The following is a 14,157-nucleotide window of genomic DNA, read 5'->3' on the forward strand; positions in this document are numbered from 1 at the left end:
GACTTGGCAATTTTTTTTGTGTTGTTTGTTTGTTGTTGTTGTTTGTTAGTTTGGTGTTTTTTTGATTTGTTTTTTATAGTGTGTTTTTTTTTTAGGAGGGGGGTGGGGCAGGCATTGAATTCACTTGACACTATTCATTCAAGGATCACTTCTAGTGTAACGTGTGAACATTTAAGTGGCGTGCACTTTAGAGTAAAGTATACTTCCGGTATTGGTTTAGTAGTGAAATATAACGTTTATGAATGAGTTTAACTGTAATAGTGTCGTTTTCTCCCTAAAATGAAAAAAAAAGTGGAGCAATGTAATTCTCAATGACTCTTTTCATTGAGAAATTATAATGTTTCTATATATATATATATATGTTATACACTCTACATTGACATTATTGTTATTTATTTACTTATATATAATACCTCGGACTCTTCGTTTTCATTAACATTTCTTTTTTGGCTGTGTTTGCCATGTTATATGAGCTAATGCAACAGTGTCCCAGTGTGCAACAGTTAAACTTATGTTCTAAATAACAATGTCCCAGAGCGAATTTTGTTGATATTTATCGCCGTAAATATTGTTCTACAGTAGGGTCAAGCATATCTTTTACAACATACGCAGTCGTAAAACACAGCATTGAAATCGTATACCTATCATCGGAATCCCATACCATAGCATACAATCTCATTAACATTGCAGATTGGTCGTAAATTTTGGCTTCTTATTATTCTATTACAAAATATGTGTAACTCTTCTGTGTATGGATGCGTTTTGTTCAAATCTCATTGCGTTGCATTGAAGTTTCATAGTATCACAATAAAACTGCATATTATAGCATAGCAAAAAAAATGTAAAAGTTATGCATGAAATGACTGTAAGACACATGCTTAGTCACACAACTGTCCTTATTTACCACACATCCTACTAACTGGAAATCTATTTGTACGTCTCCAACATTTATATCAAAGAGGACTCCATGTCTCAGGAACAATAATATTACAAGAAACACTATACCTATTGTCGGCACCACCTCCTGCCCTGAACATTAACAGTGTGTTATATAATACAACGATAAACTGCCAGGAGTTATCTTCCATGAAGAGTATTCTCGTTATATACAGAGACCTCTGTGAAGTAGAGATGTGTGTTGTGTGTATTGTTTGTATATTGCACTCATATAATAACATGTCGTTTTCGATATTAACATATCATTGCTACCACACAATGTTGCATATGTTGAAAAAAAAAGATTTACAATATATAATGATTACAGGAAAGAAAAATATTCAACGTACACTGAACATGTATATGTTTCTGTTAGAAGAAAGGAGAAACAATATACCTTCTGTTCTTGATATTTGACAAAGTGATTTGGCGTATCTAACGAATTTGACTCCTAAACTCAGAGTGGATACTCAATATTTATATATCTAATAGCATTGCATTGAAATCACATTGCATCTCTATAAACTGCATATCATAACAAAACATTGTAAAAGATATGAATGAAATGACTGTAAGACAAATGCCTAGTTACACAACTATCTATATTTAACACATATTCTACTAACTGGAATGATATTTGTATGTATTAAATATTTATAAAAGAGGGGACTTCATCTCGCAGGAACAATAACTTTACAAGAAACTCTATACCTACTGTCTTTACCACCACCTGTCCTTTGTATTGATAGTACATTGTCTAATACAACGATAAACTACCAGGAGTTATCTTCCATGACAAGTATTCTCGTTATATACAGGGAACTCTGTGCAGTAGATGTGTGTTGTGTGTATTGTTTATTGTTTGTATATTGCACTCATATAATAACATGTCGATATTAAGATATCAATGCTACCACGCAATGTTGCATATGTAGAACAAAAAAGATTTACAATATATAATGATTACAGGAAAGAAAAATATTCAACGTACACTGTACATGTATATGTTTCAGTCAGAAGAAAAAAGAAACAATATATCTTCTTGTATTGATATTTGACAAAGTGATTTGGCGTATCTAACGAATTTGACTCCTAAACTCAGAGTGGATACTCAATATTTATATATCTAATAGCATTGCATTGAAATCTCATTGCATCTCTATAAACTGCATATCATAACAAAACATTGTAAAAGATATGAATGAAATGACTGTAAGACAAATGCCTAGTTACACAACTATCTATATTTAACACATATTCTACTAACTGGAATGATATTTGTATGTATTTAATATTTATAAAAGAGGGGACTTCATCTCGCAGGAACAATAACTTTACAAGAAACTCTATACCTACTGTCTTTACCACCACCTGTCCTGTGTATTGATAGTACATTGTCTAATACAACGATAAACTACCAGGAGTTATCTTCCATGACAAGTATTCTCGTTATATACAGGGAACTCTGTGCAGTAGATGTGTGTTGTGTGCATTGTTTATTGTTTGTATATTGCACTCATATAATAACATGTCGATATTAAGATATCAATGGTACCACGCAATGTTGCATATGTAGAACAAAAGATTAACAATATATAATGATTACAGAAAAAAAATATATTCAATGTACACTGTACATATATATGTTTTTGTCAGAAGAAAAAAAGGAGAATATATCTTCTTGTATTGATATTTTACAAAGTGGTTTGGCGTATCTAACGAATTTGACTCATAAACTCAGAGTGGATACTCAATATTTACATAAACAATTAGCTACATATTACACACATTTTACATATCCGTAAATTTACAGAAGCAAAGTTCATACAAATGTATTCTTATCTGGCCTACACACTGAAGGGTTTCACTGACATCTACGTTTTAAGACTTTATAGAAGTCGTCTTTTTCTGGTTAATAGCACTAATAGAGTTTTTAAAGTCTTTGAAACTAACACAATAACACAGGGAAGGGTACATTGAAAATATATAAGCAATGAAGGAAAGCAATTGGAGGCAAATCACATGCAATATGACATCAGAATGCTAATACATGTTTCCAACAAAGTATTAAGAGAACATGAGTAAAACTTATTTAAGTATGAACAGATAAGGCTAATGTAAAAAATTAAACGATAGTATTCCATTTCAAATTATAACTGAATTTCTAAAACATCAAATGACCCTACTTTTAAGCTTCAGCGTAAAATATAGTTTCAAGACATGAATTCATGCAGTAGCTCTACACTCTATTCTCATATCAAATTAGTTGAAATAATTTAGGAATTTTAAAGAAATATATTTTGCAACACCGAGGCGTAAACAATTTTTGTTTTTGTTTTTTGGGGTTTTTTTTTTGAAGGGGGGGGGGTTGCATTCATTTGACACTATTCATTCAAGGATCACTTCCAGTGTTTCGTGTGAACATTTAGGTTGCGTGCACTCAGGAGTATATTTCCGGTATTGTTTGAGTAGTGGGCTATAACGATTATGAATGAGTTACAATGCTGTCGTTTTATCACTAGAATAATAAAACATTGACATTTTCAATGACCAGTTTCATTGAGAAATTATAATGTTTTGACATATTTTTTTACACACTACATTGAAATGATTGTTAAGTATTTACTTATATTGTACTTTGGACTCTTCGTTTTCATAAACATTTCTTTTAGGTAAGATGAACTCCTTACTGAAGCTACACTGTGTTTGCTTAGTTATATGAGCTAATGCAACAGTGTCCCAATATGGAACAGTTTAATATATGTTCTAAAAAAATGTCATACAGCGAATTATGTTGATATTTATCGCCGTAACTATAGTTCTACAGTAAGATCAAGCATATCTTTTACAATATACGCAAAAGTAAAACATAGCATTGAACTATTATAACATGCGTTGAAATCCCATACTATAGCACTGGAATCTCATATCATAATATACAATCTCAAAGATTCTTATTTGTCATATCATACCATGGTATATTATAGCATAGCATACACCATGATTTTAACTCGGTTTTGAATAACTTTATTTATTTCAAAGAATAAATGTTCACATTGCAGGTTAGTGTTTAATTATGGCTTCTTATTAATCCATTTCAAAATGTTCGGAATTCTTTTGTGTATGGTGCATTTTGTACAAATATCATAGCATTCTCATAGCATATCAATAAACCGCATATCATAGCATCACATAAAATTATAAAAGATATGCACGAAATGACTGTAAAACAAATGCTCAGTTGCACAACTGTCGATATTTAGCACACATTCTACTAACTGGAATGATATTTGTACGTATCCAATATATATATCAAAGTGGACTTGTCTCAGGAACAATAACTTTACAAGAATAACTATACCTGCTGTCTGTAGCAACACCTGTCCTATACATTGACAGTGTGTTATCTAATACAACGATAAACTACCAGGAGTTATCTTCCATGGAGAGTATTCTCGTTATATACAGAGAGCTCTGTGAAGTAGAGATGTGTGTTGTGTGTAGTATTTATTGTTTGTATATTGCACTCATATAATAACATGTCGTTTTCGATATTAACACATCACTGCTACCACACAATGTTGCATATGTTGAAAAAAAAGATTTACAATATATAATGATTACAGGAAAGAAAAATATTCAACGTACACTGTACATGTATATGTTTCTGTCAGAAGAAAGAAGAAACAATATATCTTCTTGTATTGATATTTTACAAAGTGATTTGGCGTATCTAACGAATTTGACTTCTAAACTCAGAGGGGATACTCAATATCTATATATCTAATAGCATTGCATTGCAATCTCATTGCATCTCAATAGACTGCATATCATAAAAAAACATTGTAAAAGATATCCATGAAATGACTGTAAGACAAATGTCTAGTTACACAACTGTCTATATTTAACACACTTCCTACTAACTGGAATGATATTTGTATGTATTTAATATCTATAAAAGAGGGGACTTCATCTCGCAGGAACAATAACTTTACAAGAGACTCTATACCTACTGTCTTTACCACCACCTGTCCTGTGTATTGATAGTACATTGTCTAATACAACGATAAACTACCAGGAGTTATCTTCCATGACAAGTATTCTCGTTATATACAGGGAACTCTGTGCAGTAGATGTGTGTTGTGTGTATTGTTTATTGTTTGTATATTGCACTCATATAATAACATGTCGATATTAAGATATCAATGCTTCCACGCAATGTTGCATATGTAGAACAAAAGATTAACAATATATAATGATTACAGAAAAAAATATATTCAATGTACACTGTACATTTATATGTTTTTGTCAGAAGAAAAAAAGGAGAATATATCTTCTTGTATTGATATTTTACAAAGTGGTTTGGCGTATCTAACGAATTTGACTCATGAAATCAGAGTGGATACTCAATATTTACATAAACAATTAGCTACATATTACACACATTTTACATATCCGTAAATTTACAGAAGCAAAGTTCATACAAATGTATTCTTATCTGGCCTACACACTGAAGGGTTTCACTGACATCTACTTTTTTAGACTTTATAGAAGTCGTCTTTTTCTGGTTAATAGCACTAATAGAGTTTTTAAAGTCTTTGAAACTAACACAATAACACAGGGAAGGGTACATTGAAAATATATAAGCAATGAAGGAAAGCAATTGGAGGCAAATCACATGCAATATGACATCAGAATGCTAATACATGTTTCCAACAAAGTATTAAGAGAACATGACTAAAACTTATTTAAGTATGAACAGATAAGGCTAATGTAAAAATTTAAGCGATAGCATTCCATTTCAAATTATAACTGAATTTCTAAAACATCAAATGACCCTACTTTTAAGCTTAAGCGTAAAATATAGTTTCAGGACATGAATTCATGCAGTAGCTCTACACTCTATTCTCATATCAAATTAGTTGAAATAATTTAGGAATTTTAAAGAAATATATTTTGCAACACCGAGGCGTAAACAATTTTTGTTTTTGTTTTTTGGGGTTTTTTTGTTGAAGGGGGGGGGGGGTTGCATTCATTTGACACTATTCATTCAAGGATCACTTCAGTGTTACGTGTGAACATTTAGATTGCGTGCACTCAGGAGTATATTTACGGTATTGTTTGAGTAGTAGACTATAACGATTGTGAATGAGTTACAATGCTGTCGTTTTAACACTAGAATAATAACAAGTGGAACATTGACATTTTCAATGACCAGTTTCATTGAGAAATTATAATGTTTCGACATATTTTTTTACACACTACATTGAAATGATTGTTAAGTATTTACTTATATTGTACTTTGGACTCTTCGTTTTCATAAACATTTCTTTTAGGTAAGATGAACACCTTACTGAAGCTACACTGTGTTTGCTTAGTTATATGAGCTAATGCAACAGTGTCCCAATATGGAACAGTTTAATATATGTTCTAAAAAATGTCATACAGCGAATTATGTTGATATTTATCGCCGTAACTATAGTTCTACAGTAAGATCAAGCATATCTTTTACAATATACGCAAAAGTAAAACATAGCATTAAACTATTATAACATGCGTTGAAATCCCATACTATAGCACTGGAATCTCATATCATAACATACAATCTCAAAGATTCTTATTTGTCATATCATACCATGGTATATTATAGCATAGCATTCACCATGATTTTAACTCGGTTTTGAATAACTTTATTTCAAAGAATAAATGTTCACATTGCAGGTTAGTGTTTAATTATGGCTTCTTATTAATCCATTTCAAAATGTTTGGAATTCTTTTGTGTATGCTGCATTTTGTACAAATATCATAGCATTCTCTTAGCATATCAATAAACCGCGTATCATAGCATCACATAAAATTATAAAAGATATGCACGAAATGACTGTAAGACAAATGCTCGGTTGCACAACTGTCGATATTTAGCACACATTCTACTAACTGGAATGATATTTGTACGTATCCAATATGTATATCAAAGTGGACTTGTCTCAGGAACAATAACTTTACAAAAATCACTATACCTGCTGTCTGTAGCAACACCTGTCCTATACATTGACAGTGTGTTATCTAATACAACGATAAACTACCAGGAGTTATCTTCCATGGAGAGTATTCTCGTTATATACAGAGAGCTCTGTGAAGTAGAGATGTGTGTTGTGTGTAGTATTTATTGTTTGTATATTGCACTCATATAATAACATGTCGTTTTCGATATTAACATATCACTGCTACCACACAATGTTGCATATGTTGAAAAAAAAAGATTTACAATATATAATGATTACAGGAAAGAAAAATATTAAACGTACACTGTACATGTATATGTTTCGGTCAGAAGAAAGAAGAAACAATATATTTTCTTGTATTGATATTTTACAAAGTGATTTGGCGTATCTAACAAATTTGACTTCTAAACTCAGAGTGGATACTCAATATTTATATATCTAATAGCATTGCATTGAAATCTCATTGCATCTCTATAAACTGCATATCATAACAAAACATTGTAAAAGATATGAATGAAATAACTGTAAGACAAATGCCTAGTTACACAACTATCTATATTTAACACATATTCTACTAACTGGAATGATATTTGTATGTATTTAATATTTATAAAAGAGGGGACTGCATCTCGCAGGAACAATAACTTTACAAGAAACTCTATACCTACTGTCTTTACCACCACCTGTCCTGTGTATTGATAGTACATTGTCTAATACAACAATAAACTGCCAGGAGTTATCTTCCATGACAAGTATTCTCGTTATATACAGGGAACTCTGTGCAGTAAATGTGTGTTGTGTGTATTGTTTATTGTTTGTATATTGCACTCATATAATAACATGTCGATATTAAGATATCAATGGTACCACGCAATGTTGCATATGTAGAACAAAAGATTAACAATATATAATGATTACAGAAAAAAAAAATATATTCAATGTACACTGTACATTTATATGTTTTTGTCAGAAGAAAAAAAGGAGAATATATCTTCTTGTATTGATATTTTACAAAGTGGTTTGGCGTATCTAACTAATTTGACTCATACATGTAAAATCAGAGTGGATACTCAATATTTACATAAACAATTAGCTACATATTACACACATTTTACATATCCGTAAATTTACAGAAGCAACGTTCATACAAATGTAGTCTTATCTGGCCTACACACTGAAGGGTTTCACTGACATCTACGTTTTAAGACTTTATAGAAGTCGTCTTTTTTCTGGTTAATAGCACTAATAGAGTTTTTAAAGTCTTTGAAACTAACACAATAACACAGGGAAGGGTACATTGAAAATATATAAGCAATGAAGGAAAGCAATTGGAGGCAAATCACATGCAATATGACATCAGAATGCTAATACATGTTTCCAACAAAGTATTAAGAGAACATGAGTAAAACTTATTTAAGTATGAACAGATAAGGCTAATGTAAGAAATTAAACGATAGTATTCCATTTCAAATTATAACTGAATTTCTAAAACATCAAATGACCCTACTTTTAAGCTTAAGCGTAAAATATAGTTTCAAGACATGAATTCATGCAGTAGTTCTACACTCTATTCTCATATCAAATTAGTTGAAATAATTTAGGAATTTTAAAGAAATATATTTTGCAACACCGAGGCGTAAACAATTTTTGTTTTTGTTTTTTGGGTTTTTTTGTTGAAGGGGGGGGGGGGGGGTTGCATTCATTTGACACTATTCATTCAAGGATCACTTCCAGTGTTACATTGTACGTGTGAACATTTAGGTTGCGTGCACTCAGGAGTATATTTCCGGTATTGTTTGAGTAGTGGACTATAACGATTGTGAATGAGTTACAATGCTGTCGTTTTAACAATAGAATAATAACAAGTGGAACATTGACATTTTCAATGACCAGTTTCATTGAGAAATTATAATGTTTCGACATATTTTTTTACACACTACATTGAAATGATTGTTTAGTATTTACTTATAATGTACTTTGGACTTTTCGTTTTCATAAACATTTCTTTTAGGTAAGATGAACACCTTACTGAAGCTAAACTGTATTTGCTTAGTTATATGAGCTAATGCAACAGTGTCCCAATATGGAACAGTTTAATATATGTTCTAAAAAAAATGTCATACAGCGAATTATGTTGATATTTATCGCCGTAACTATAGTTCTACAGTAAGATCAAGCATATCTTTTACAATATACGCAAAAGTAAAACATAGCATTAAACTATTATAACATGCGTTGAAATCCCATACTATAGCACTGGAATCTCATATCATAACATACAATCTCAAAGATTCTTATTTGTCATATCATACCATGGTATATTATAGCATAGCATTCACCATGATTTTAACTCGGTTTTGAATAACTTTATTTCAAAGAATAAATGTTCACATTGCAGGTTAGTGTTTAATTATGGCTTCTTATTAATCCATTTCAAAATGTTTGGAATTCTTTTGTGTATGCTGCATTTTGTACAAATATCATAGCATTCTCATAGCATATCAATAAACCGCGTATCATAGCATCACATACAATTATAAAAGATATGCACGAAATGACTGTAAGACAAATGCTCAGTTGCACAACTGTCGATATTTAGCACACATTCTACTAACTGGAATGATATTTGTACGTATCCAATATGTATATCAAAGTGGACTTGTCTCAGGAACAATAACTTTACAAGAATCACTATACCTGCTGTCTGTAGCAACACCTGCCATATACATTGACAGTGTGTTATCTAATACAACGATAAACTACCAGGAGTTATCTTCCATGGAGAGTATTCTCGTTATATACAGAGAGCTCTGTGAAGTAGAGATGTGTGTTGTGTGTAGTATTTATTGTTTGTATATTGCACTCATATAATAACATGTCGTCTTCGATATTAACATATCACTGCTACCACACAATGTTGCATATGTTGAAAAACAAAGATTTACAATATATAATGATTACAGGAAAGAAAAATATTCAACGTACACTGTACATGTATATGTTTCTGTCAGAAGAAAGAAGAAACAATATATCTTCTTGTATTGATATTTGACAAAGTGATTTGGCGTATCTAACGAATTTGACTTCTAAACTCAGAGTGGATACTCAATATTTATATATCTAATAGCATTGCATTGAAATCTCATTGCATCTCTATAAACTGCATATCATAACAAAACATTGTAAAAGATATGAATGAAATAACTGTAAGACAAATGCCTAGTTACACAACTATCTATATTTAACACATATTCTACTAACTGGAATGATATTTGTATGTATTTAATATTTATAAAAGAGGGGACTGCATCTCGCAGGAACAATAACTTTACAAGAAACTCTATACCTACTGTCTTTACCACCACCTGTCCTGTGTATTGATACAGTGGTAACAACGTTATTGTTGACAAGCCAATCGTGTTAAATAGTTCGTGTAACGTGGTGATCGTTCGTGTAACGTGCGGGATCGTGCGTGTATCAGGAAAAATAGTTTGCTTTTTTTACCGTGCGTGTTCGTGCGTGATCGTGCGGTTTTTTCGTTTTGTAACTTTTTTTACGGAATGTCGGAATTTATTCTTAAAACAACGATAAGTAGTTATTGTAAAACAATGTGAACTTTTTTTTTTTTATAAAAGAACATTTACAGTTGTTAACATTCATTCTCTCTTTCGTGGTTAAACACATTTATCCAGTATTTTCACAGCTCATTCAGTCCTTTGTTCGGTCGAGTTAGTTTTGCATAATGTTATAGTCAGCCTATATCAAGCATCCATTGTGTCTTGACACATAATTGTAATCATATTAGCAAGAGCAACACATTGAATGAAAGCGGTTAAGCTTACCCACTCCCCGTTTTAAACTATACGACTATCCCCAACGTTTTTCTTTCAAATGAGAATACGATACGCATTCCTATCTGGTTCATTGTGTAAACATTTGTTTGAAATAATTTTCTTATAGACGCTTTAAAATTTAGAATAAATAGAAATGAATCAATTATGTACTGTAAATAATGAAAATATTCAATGTGTAAAATCTGAACAAGGTAACAAATTTACCTCTATCCCGCATAATCAAATCGTACGTAAGGGAACTGGATTACATAAACAGTCAACTCGTACGTAAATAATATCGTATAGTTGATGCATTATCTATATTTTATTAACACTTAAGTTATAATTCGTTATGGAGACAAAAAAATTAATTTTTGTATGAATCATATTTTTTTTGTATGGATGTGTAAATTGTTTACTCGTAAAATATAAAACAGTGCATTGCTACTGTACATGCCGCTTTTCAATAAAACACAAACCTAAAGCGATACAAATTAAAGCAATACGTTTTCTTAATTCTAATCTTAAAAATTAATTTTGATTTTGCGTGTTTAATGGTGTAGAATCGTTCGCTTGCGTGTTTTATCGTTTTTGTTCGTGTATCGTGAAAATTCAGTAAGTTAGTGATCGTCCGTGTATCGTGCGTGATCGTTCGTGTATCGTGCGTGATCGTTCGTGTATCATAATCGTGCGTGTCGTTTGTCAACAATAACGTTGCTACCACTGTAGTACATTGTCTAATACAACGATAAACTACCAGGAGTTATCTTCCATGACAAGTATTCTCGTTATATACAGGGAACTCTGTGCAGTAGATGTGTGTTGTGTGTATTGTTTATTGTTTGTATATTGCACTCATATAATAACATGTCGATATTAAGATATCAATGGTACCACGCAATGTTGCATATGCAGAACAAAAGATCAACAATATATAATGATTACAGAAAAAAAATATATTCAATGTACACTGTACATTTATATGTTTTTGTCAGAAGAAAAAAAGGAGAATATATCTTCTTGTATTGATATTTGACAAAGTGGTTTGGCGTATCTAACGAATTTGACTCATAAAATCAGAGTGGATACTCAATATTTACATAAACAATTAGCTACATATTACACATATTTTACATATCCGTAAATTTACAGAAGCAAAGTTCATACAAATGTATACTTACCTGGCCTACACACTGAAGGGTTTCACTGACATCTACGTTTTAAGACTTTATAGAAGTCGTCTTTTTCTGGTTAATAGCACTAATAGAGTTTTTAAAGTCTTTGAAACTAACACAATAACACAGGGAAGGGTACATTGAAAATATATAAGCAATGAAGGAAAGCAATTGGAGGCAAATCACATGCAATATGACATCAGAATGCTAATACATGTTTCCAACAAAGTATTAAGAGAACATGAGTAAAACTTATTTAAGTATGAACAGATAAGGCTAATGTAAAAAATTAAACGATAGTATTCCATTTCAAATTATAACTGAATTTCTAAAACATCAAATGACCCTACTTTTAAGCTTAAGCGTAAAATATAGTTTCAAGACATGAATTCATGCAGTAGCTCTACACTCTATTCTCATATCAAATTAGTTGAAATAATTTAGGAATTTTAAAGAAATATATTTTGCAACACCGAGGCGTAAACAATTTTTGTTTTTGTTTTTTGGGGGTTTTTTTGTTGAAGGGGGGGGGGTTGCATTCATTTGACACTATTCATTCAAGGATCACTTCCAGTGTTACGTGTGAACATTTAGGTTGCGTGCACTCAGGAGTATATTTCCGGTATTGTTTGAGTAGTGGACTATAACGATTGTGAATGAGTTACAATGCTGTCGTTTTAACAATAGAATAATAACAAGTGGAACATTGACCATTTCAATGACCAGTTTCATTGAGAAATTATAATGTTTCGACATATTTTTTTACACACTACATTGAAATGATTGTTAAGTATTTACTTATATTGTACTTTGGACTCTTCGTTTTCATAAACATTTCTTTTAGGTAAGATGAACACCTTACTGAAGCTACACTGTGTTTGCTTAGTTATATGAGCTAATGCAACAGTGTCCCAATATGGAACAGTTTAATATATGTTCTAAAAAATGTCATACAGCGAATTATGTTGATATTTATCGCCGTAACTATAGTTCTACAGTAAGATCAAGCATATCTTTTACAATATACGCAAAAGTAAAACATAGCATTGAACTATTATAACATGCGTTAAAATCCCATACTATAGCACTGGAATCTCATATCATAATATACAATCTCAAAGATTCTTATTTGTCATATCATACCATGGTATATTATAGCATAGCATACACCATGATTTTAACTCGGTTTTGAATAACTTTATTTCAAAGAATAAATGTTCACATTGCAGGTTAGTGTTTAATTATGGCTTCTTATTAATCCATTTCAAAATGTTTGGAATTCTTTTGTGTATGCTGCATTTTGTACAAATATCATAGCATTCTCATAGCATATCAATAAACCGCGTATCATAGCATCACATAAAATTATAAAAGATATGCACGAAATGACTGTAAGACAAATGCTCAGTTGCACAACTGTCGATATTTAGCACACATTCTTCTAACTGGAATGATATTTGTACGTATCCAATATGTATATCAAAGTGGACTTGTCTCAGGAACAATAACTTTACAAAAATCACTATACCTGCTGTCTGTAGCAACACCTGTCCTATACATTGACAGTGTGTTATCTAATACAACGATAAACTACCAGGAGTTATCTTCCATGGAGAGTATTCTCGTTATATACAGAGAGCTCTGTGAAGTAGAGATGTGTGTTGTGTGTAGTATTTATTGTTTGTATATTGCACTCATATAATAACATGTCGTTTTCGATATTAACATATCACTGCTACCACACAATGTTGCATATGTTGAAAAAAAAAAGATTTACAATATATAATGATTACAGGAAAGAAACCCCCCCCCCACACACACACACACACACGGATTAGGATTTTCATAATTTTGGGAAGTTCCCTTCTTCTTTTTTTTTTTTGCTAGTCAAAATTTTTGGGAAGAGTAAACCTCCACTTTCATAACAAAAATGCTGCGTGCCTGATGTAAAACTTCCAATTCTGTCCATTTGGGATGAAACACAAAACAAACCATAATCATACACCAATACTAAATACATGTAGAATAATTTTGTCTGTATTTAATTCTAAAATACTAATTAGCACACAAATTGAATTATTTTTTTTTTAATTTCACTAGAATGCCTGGGTTTGGACCAAAGTTTTTCAACTGCATTCTGTGTAACTGCAGAACGAAACCTAAAAACCGAAAACATGTAAATAAGGACACCGCTAAATATCTGCTCAA

At 31.3% G+C, this 14,157-nt stretch overlaps 1 pseudogene; it reads left to right on the top strand.

Annotated features, from left to right (window-relative positions):
• The window catches only part of LOC128174371 (multiple epidermal growth factor-like domains protein 10), a 346,250-nt pseudogene that overhangs the window by 291,247 nt on the left and 40,846 nt on the right, over nt 1-14,157 (top strand).

This window comes from Crassostrea angulata, chromosome 2 (genome assembly GCF_025612915.1).
Source record: "Crassostrea angulata isolate pt1a10 chromosome 2, ASM2561291v2, whole genome shotgun sequence".
In the NCBI taxonomy this organism is placed as follows: Eukaryota; Metazoa; Mollusca; class Bivalvia; order Ostreida; family Ostreidae; genus Magallana; species Magallana angulata.